General features: G+C 34.2%; 1 pseudogene; it reads right to left on the reverse strand.

Annotated features, from left to right (window-relative positions):
* Window positions 1-3,848: 3,848 nt before the first annotated feature.
* LOC107517421 lies at window positions 3,849-7,667 on the reverse strand (annotated as a pseudogene).
* Between the last annotated feature and the right edge of the window lie 1,155 nt (window positions 7,668-8,822).

Here is an 8,822-nt window from a genome sequence, read left to right on the forward strand (position 1 = left end):
AGGTCTCCTATCAGGAGGCACCAGTGTGCACAGCTGGTGGCTGGCTTCAGTCTAAGCTGGAGCATCACCCAGGGTCACATCTGAGGATGACACACCCAAAGGGCAGACAGGATGGGTGCCGAATCCCTGCTAAAGTAAATCCTGATTTGTAGGGTCAGCCCCTGAACAACAGCTCCTCTACTTGTCATGGCCAATCCTTACGACTAATCAGTCCAAATATCAATCCCTCCCATTTATGAGCAAGCAGTAACCAAGGCTTAACTACAACAGGAGGGCGCACACAACAGATACAAGGGACATACCTGGAACACCTGGCTCAGGCAACCAGGGAAGACATTGACACTGGGACCTATAGCACACCTACTATATAAGGCCACTCTACTAAAACCAGAAGATATACTAGCCTACCTAATACATAGAAACAAACACAAATAGGCAGCCAGAATGGGAAGACAAAGAAACATGTCCAAAAGAATAAAACAAAGCTCTAAACAAAGAACTAAACAAAATAGAGTCAAGCAATCTACCAGACGTAAAGTTCAAAACACTGCTTATAAGGATGCTCAATGAACTTGAAGGGTGGATGAACTCCATGAGAACTTAAAAAAAGGGATAGAAAACATAAAGATGAAGATAGAAAATGAAAGGAAACTAGTCAGAAATGGAGAATACAATAACTTAAATAAAGAATCCCTTAGGAAGAATCAACAGTAGATTAGATAAAGTAGAGAATAAAATCAGAGATTTAGAAAATAAAGTAGTAGAAAACACCCAATCAGAACAGCAACAAGAAGAAAGAATTTTTAAAAATTATAATAGTTTAAGGGGACTCACATCGAAGCAATACCAGAAAAAGAAGAGAGATAACAAGAAATTGAAAACCCATTTCAAGAAATAATTCCAGAAAGCTTCCCTAACTTGGCAAAGAAGATAGACATACAAGCCAAGAAAGTGCAGAGTCCCAACAAGGTGAACCCAAACAGACCCACACCAAGACATAGCATATTTAAAATGCCAAAGGTTAAAGACAGAGAGAATCTTAAAAGCATAAGGAAAAAGCAATTAGTTACCTACAAGGGAGCTCCCAAAAGATTGTCAGCAGATTTCCAACTGTGCAGGCCAGAAGGGATTGACAGGAAATATTCAAAGAGATGAAAAGCAAGGATTTACAACCAAGATTCCTCTACTCACCAAAACTATCATTTAGAATTGAAACAGATAAAGATTTTCACAGACAAAAAAAAAGCTAAAGGAGTTCATCACCACCAAGCCAGTATTACAGGAAATGTTAAAGGGATTTCTTTAAGAAGAATAAAAAAAGAGAAAAAATATTAAAAATTATAAATAATAAAATGGCAATAACTTTATCAACAGTTACTTTAAATGTACATGGATTACGTGCTCCAGTCAAAAGATAGGGTGGCTTCATAGATAAGAAAACAAGCCATTTTCATATGCTGACTACAAGAGACTCAGCTCAAATAGAAAGACACACATAGACTAAAAGTAAAGAAATGAAAAAAAGATGTTGCATGAAAATAGAAACAAACAAAAATAGCTTGTGTAACAATACATATACCAGACAAAATGGACTTTAAAACAAAGGCTATAACAAGATACAAAGAAGGACCCAGTAATCTCACTTCTGGTTATTATCTGAAGAAAACCAAAACACTACTTTGAAAGGACATAAGAATTCATATGTTCACTGCAGCATTATTTATAATAACCAAGCTACTGAGGCCACCTGGGTGTCCATCAATAGATAAATGGATAAGAAGAGGTGGTACATACATGCTAGAATATTACTCAGCCATAAAAAAGAATGGAATTTTGCCATCTACAGCAATGTGAATGGACCTGGAGGGTATTGTGCTGAGTGGAGTATGTCAAACAGAGAAACATAAATGTCATATGTGGTATCCAAAGAACAGGATAAACAACAAAAAAAGCTCATAGCTACAGAGAGCATTTTGGTGGTTATCAGATTGGTGAACAGGGAGTGGGTGAAAGGGTAGGGGATTAAGAAGTACAAATTGGTAGTTATAAAGAGTCATGGGGATGTAGAGTATAGTATGGGGAATATAGTCAGTAGTGTTGCAATAACTATGTATGGTGTCAGATGGGTACTGGATTTATCTGGATGATCACTTCATAAGTTAAATAAATGTGTAATCACTGTGTTGTACACCTGAAACGAATATAATATTGTATGTCAACTATAACTTTTAAAAAAATTTCCAAATTACTTACACCTTCTTCATTATCTTTAGGAAGAGATGCAGCCCAAGTGTATTAGTGCAGTGGTGGGAGGTAGTAAGGTTCAGTTTTATTTATTTTGTACTTCTTATTTTTTAAATAATGTTCAGTTTTAAAAAACAGTTTTCCTTTTCCTGAGAAGGTGGAAATATGGCTACTTTGGAGTCACCTATCAAGTTTTCTACATATCCATTTGGATGAAAACAGACAACCAACTGGAATATAGTGGAAGAAAAAGGGAAAAACTGGTAGGCCCCTGAGTTATTTCTGTCTTTGCTAAAGGAGCCAACAATCCAAACAAAGAGGTTGTCTTTAGAAATGACATATGGCTAGGTAGATTTTGAAAAATTAAAAACGAAAAGGATACCCACTGTTTCTAGCTTATTAAGACATAAAAGTGAGAACCAATTTGCAAAGATGTGGGAAGTAGCCGAATGAATAGTGAAGGCTGATTAGGTACGTTTGCCCAGGGCAACTCGTTAAAAAGCACCCATCTACAGTACCAAAGCCCCTATAATTTCCACTGTCTCCCACTATTACTACTGTATCAGCTTCAGAGGGAAAGTCAGTTTATTCTTCAAAAAGGCCCACTCCTGAAATATATTTGTTCCCAAAGCCCTTTTCTTCCTTGCAGAAACACTGGAATTATTAAATTACTTTTGAATGGGAGTGTATGGCAATCTCTCCATAGCATTGAGGCAGGAGATTAAAGATTAACATTGTTTCTCTGTTTATGACACTTCTCTGCCTTCATTTTTCTTTTAGTCAACAACATACCATTACAGATGAGGTAAAAAAAACCATGTGCTCATTCTCTGTATGCATTTAAAATGTGAATTCAGCAAGTTTGTCTCTTTACTTTGTTTTGACAATGGGGAAGGGAAGACTGCTTTGATCATCAAAAATTATGACTATAAATAACATGTATTCAAATATTGGCTCAAGATTAAAAACAGTAATTGCTTTTGAATTGCTTTTAGAATCTTTCACTTCTAAAGCCCCTTTCCTTCTTTGGCTGTATTAGATGCTGATTAAGTTAAATTTCCACATTATGTTTATGTAGCAGAAGTGTATTTGACAACCAACTTCTATATTGTATTTCAGGTAAATATTTTATGTTTTAGGTTTTTTTCTTTTTTCATTTTTAAGTTAAATTTATTGGGATGATATTGGTTAATAAAATTATATACGTTTCAAGTGTACTATTCTATAGTACATTATCTGTATATTGCATTGTGTGTTCACCGCCCAAAGTCAAATCTCCTTCTGTCACCATTTATTTGACCCTTTTACCCTTTTCTATTTTCCCCTTCTCCCTTTCCCTATGGTAACCACTGTAATGTTGTCAGTGTCTATGAGGTTTTGTTATTTATTTGTCTTGTCTGTTACTTTCATTTTTATTTATAAACATAGTGAAATCACATGGTTCTTGACTTTTTATGACTTATTTCACTCAGCATGATAATCTCGAGGTCCATCCATGTTGTCATAAATGGCAATATTTCATCTTTTATTTCTTTCTTTTTAAAAATATTTTCCAACATGCCAAAAAACCCACTTTATTACTTTTATAATAGCCTCTTATGTTCTTATGCTTTTTTGCCAGATGTCTTTGGAGCAAGTGTTTTCTGACTTGGAGTTTTCTGACTCTTCTGAGCTTTTAGAGGTGCTACCTTTTGGCCTACATCTTTTAGGGAAGGAAACTTCTGAGTTGGAGCTTTCTTGCCTGAAGCAGTCATATATATATATATATATATATATATATATATATATATATATATTTTTTTTTTTTTTTTTTTTTTTTGCTGGAATCTTTGCAGCAACTGTTGCAGTTGTACCTTTAGCAGCAGGTGTTTTTTTGGGGGAGCTGCCTTTTGAAGCTTCCTAAATGTAAGCTTGATTATTCAGTTCATTTCTTTGCCTTCATGACTTTGTAATAATCAAATTCTGTCATCTTGAATTTCTTTTCTCTGGCTTCAATCTTCTTGGCCTATCTCATGGCTGCCCATTTTTTATTGATATCTGCCTTCTGCCATGCTTATTGAACATACTTTTGATGGTGAATGTGTGGGAACTTGAGAATGAAGTCAGTGAGCTCAATACTTGAAAGCAGCGTCCATCAATCAAATCTGTGTTCTGATTAATAACATCCATAATCGTGACCAGCTGCCCAGCATGAGGCCCAAAGGATATGTGGGATACCTGACCAAACCACAAAGTGCCAGAATACTATGTTGGTGGCATTCGACCAGAAGGAAGCTCATATTTTTTTTATGACTGAGTAATATTCCACTGTATATAAGCACCACCTCTTCTTTATCCAATTGTCTATGGAAGGACACTCTGATTGTTTCCATGTCTTGCCCACCATGAATGAATGCCGGGGTGCATATATGTTTACAGATAAATGTGTTCAGACTTTTTAGATAGATACCCAAAAGAGGGATTTCTGGGTCATGTGGTAATTCTATTTTTACTTTTTTGAGCAACCTCTATACTGTTTTCCATAGTGGCTGTACCAATTTGCATTCTCACCAGCAGTATATGAGGGTTCTTTTTTCCCTACAACCTCTCCAACACTTGTCATTACTTGTCTTGTTGATAATAGCCATTCTAACAGATGTAGGGTGGCATCTCATTGTAGTTTTGATTTGCATTTCCCTAATAGTCAGTGAAGTTGAACATCTTTTCATGTATTTGTTGGCTGTTTGTATGTCTTAGGAAAAGTGTCTGTTCAGATCCTCTGCTCATTTTATAATTGCATTGTTAGACTTTTTGTCGATAAGTTCTTATATATTTTGGGTATTAGCTTCTTATCAGAAGTTGTTTGCAAATATGTTCTTCTACTTGGTTGGTTGCCTCTATGTTTTTTGATGGTTTCTTTTATTGTACAGAAGGTTTCAGGTTTTTTTCTTAACATGAAAGTAATCCATACTTATATAGTTTTACTGGATACAGAAGAAGTTTACATAAGGAAAAAATTAAAAACCTATAAACAGACCACTTAGAAATGCTAGCATCTATATCCATACAGTTTGTAAATATGTGTATATGTAAATATTATGTATGCATGTATATAAATTTTACTCATATATTTTTCATTATATTGAATATACAGTTTTGAATTTTCTTTTTATGAAATAAGCTATCAGCTTGTGAATTAGATGGTGCTTAATTCGGTGTATCTGTCATGTTCATGGTGAAATATGTTATTTTTCTTATTGGTGCTTTGTTTAGGGAGCTTATGCAATCCATTTTTTTTTTACTCTGGCTTCATAGTGTGTGGGGACATGCTCTCTTGTATGTGTGAGCAAGTATTTTTCATTTGCTATGCTTTCCAGGAACAATGACAAACTTTATTCTGTGGATACAGTTTTAACTCCAAGATGGATATATATTTGGCCATACACTTTAATGCTCGGTAGTCGGACTTCTAACATGTATTAATCCCATGTCATGTGCCAAATGTGATGCTACTTGTTTTAGAGCTTCTTGTGGATGTAGAAAGACACCAGTCCTTAAATGACCAGCAATTCATAAGACAACCCCTGAGAAAAGGATGGGTTCAGGTGGAGCCTGACACTGGTTGGTTTTTGGAGGAGGTGAATGGAGTGGACCGGCCAAACTCTAGGTTTCATCTCTAGAACAAGAAATGATATACTTGCCTGCACAGAGTCTTTACAAATATAAGGAATGACAAACAGCTTAGCTTGGCAACAGTAGAGGAGCCACAGAGGGGTTAACAGACTGGAGACTGATTTGTTTGGAAGGCCTGGACGTAGGGCAGACAAGCTTGCACTTGACAACACAGATGGGAAAGATCCCAAGTAGGTTTCTCAGTAGGAAAGTAACATAAAGATGAAGATTTTCAAAGCAAATTATTTTATTGCCTGTGTGTATCTGCAGCCTCTATTATCTAGTGTGATCATTCTAAGGACATGCCTGCAAGGCTTCTGCCATGTCAGAGCCTGGCCATTGAAATTATGTGCAGTCTGTACAGCTAATATCACATTCTGTCCCCCTGGGGGGATTTCAGGTAGGCCAATTCCAGACCTTTGAAATAATTACTTCCCATTGCTCTCTGTGTACACAACCTAAAGGAGCAATTTATTGGTTTGTGGGTAATGCCAGGAGACAGCCAACAGAAAGTATTAAACTAAATGGATTGTAGGAGAGGATGAAGGGACTATTTTTAAACTATAAACCAAATTTGAGAGGGGGTACTTGTCTTCCTTTAATCTCTAAATTAGCATCAATTTTTACCACACAAAATGCATGATCCTGTTCTCAAACATTGCTGGTAAGGATGCTAAATGGTACCTGTGAGGGAGAATTTGGTCATTTCTAACAAAATTACATATGCATTTACCCTTTGAATTACTAATCCCACTTCTATGAAACTATCCCAAAGGTAAAATAATAAAAACTATAGGAAGGCATATATGCAAGGTTATTAATGACAACACATTGCAGAAAAATATTGGAAACAACCCAAATTCCATCAATGGGAGATTGAAAACTTGTACATCTGCACAAAGGAGTATTATGTAGCTGTCAAAAGAAATGAGTTGCATATCTATATGCTGCTAAGAGTGGTTTCTAGCATATATATTGTTATGTGAAAAATCAAGATGGAGAAAAGTATATATGTTATTTGTTTAAGAAAGGAGGTTATGAATATATTCTTATATGTATTTCTAAATATAATATGTATATTTACTTATATTAAAAAGGAAGAATAAGCCTAAAGCTAAAAAGTTTAAGAAAGAGGTTAGTAATGAGGAAAGGGTGCAGGAAACAAGGAAACAAGATGAAAGAGAAGGAATAGAAGTGAGATTTTTCTGAATATACCGTTTTATAGATTTGAATTTGGAAACATGTAATTATTGCACATAATTATAATATAAAATTACATTTAAAAGGCAACCCTTAAAAACTAAAAAGGCAATATGAAACAGCAGAAACAAACTATGTAACAAGATTTTGGCATAACCATATGAAGTGGAATGGTTCCATATGATTTCAATTACATAGTAATTTGACTAACATTCCTAGAGGGATATACGCTAAGGACAAAAAGAACTAAAAGTATTTTGGTAATGTTGATTTTGAAATTTTGATATCATTGTGTGTATGTGTGGGATAAAGTAAATGAGTATTTATGTTAGTGGTCTTTGGAATCAGGATTTTTGGCATGGAAAACAAGAGACACAGATATATAGATGAAATTAAGTAAAAATCTTGTATTCCTGAACTTGAAATGGAACTCTCCATATGAACTTGTGTTGTATTTCATCTTTTAAAAATATTTATTTTCTAGCTTTGAACACTGAAAAGATCTAAAAACAATGATTAACCCAGTAGTAGTGATCATCCTTAATATCCAGGTTGTAGTCTTTAAGTACCATTTTCATTAAAAGGAACTAAGGATTTTCAGAAAAATAGCTAATACCAGAATTGGGGAAGAAAACATGCAACATAAGCCTAGGACATCTTTTTATACTAGGAATCAAGGAAACTTTTAAAGACTACTCTGGGCTTCTCAAAAGGACACAAGAGCCACTTGAAGAGGGTCAACTTGATCATCAATAAAAATAGCAATTGCAGTGGTTCAAAACACTTACTGAACTTAAACATATTTTTGGATTTAATGGATCTAAACATCTTTTTGATATGTTTAATCTATATGGTAATTTTAATGGAAAAAAATAAAGCTCATTGGTTCCATTTGGAACTCTTTTAGATATATTAGGGAACTAAGAGATATTTTGAAAACTAGAGTATGATGGGGGAAAACTCTAGTTTTTATCCTATTTTTTTTCTACATAAAAGGCACAAATAATTGATGGGAAGTTCTTCCTTAGAAAAGAATATTAGCTATTTGAAGGAGCAGTGATAGAATTATAAGACTACTATTCTGAAACTACTAATAAAATACTGGATCTTGACAATGATTATCAGTGACTGCTAACAAAAAAGAAAATCATCCTTATTTTGCCTTCTAATAGATGCTTACACTACCACCTATTAAGGATTATTGATAAAAAAATTGAAAGAGAACATGATCAAGACTTTATTTAGCTTTAGTGACTGATTTATAGGAAATACAAGGGACAGGAAAACATTTACAGGAAATACAAGGGAAAGTTAGACAATATCATGAGATATAATTAGCAAAATCTAGACTATGGAAAAATATCATGGGATGTATGACCTAGTTTATTCAACAAAAAATTGCAAAGAAAAGTAGATATGGTAGTAAAAGATATTTAAAATAAGTAAATCGATTGTTATATATAGATCTTATTTGGATTCTAAATCAATCAACACTGAAAAAATACAAATATGAGACAGAGAAATTTGAATATTGACTGATGATATTAAAATTATTGTTAATTTTTACATGTGATATTGGTATTGTCATTATTTTTTAAGGTGAAACCCGAGATATTTGCAGATAGCATTATAAAAAATTTTGGATTTGCTTCAATAATAAGAAAGTAGCAGGGATGGGGAGGACAGTGAGTGGGACAGTAGATGAAATAAGATTGGCTATGAATTAT

This window comes from Rousettus aegyptiacus, unplaced genomic scaffold (genome assembly GCF_014176215.1).
Source record: "Rousettus aegyptiacus isolate mRouAeg1 unplaced genomic scaffold, mRouAeg1.p scaffold_m13_p_9, whole genome shotgun sequence".
Taxonomy (NCBI): Eukaryota; Metazoa; Chordata; class Mammalia; order Chiroptera; family Pteropodidae; genus Rousettus; species Rousettus aegyptiacus.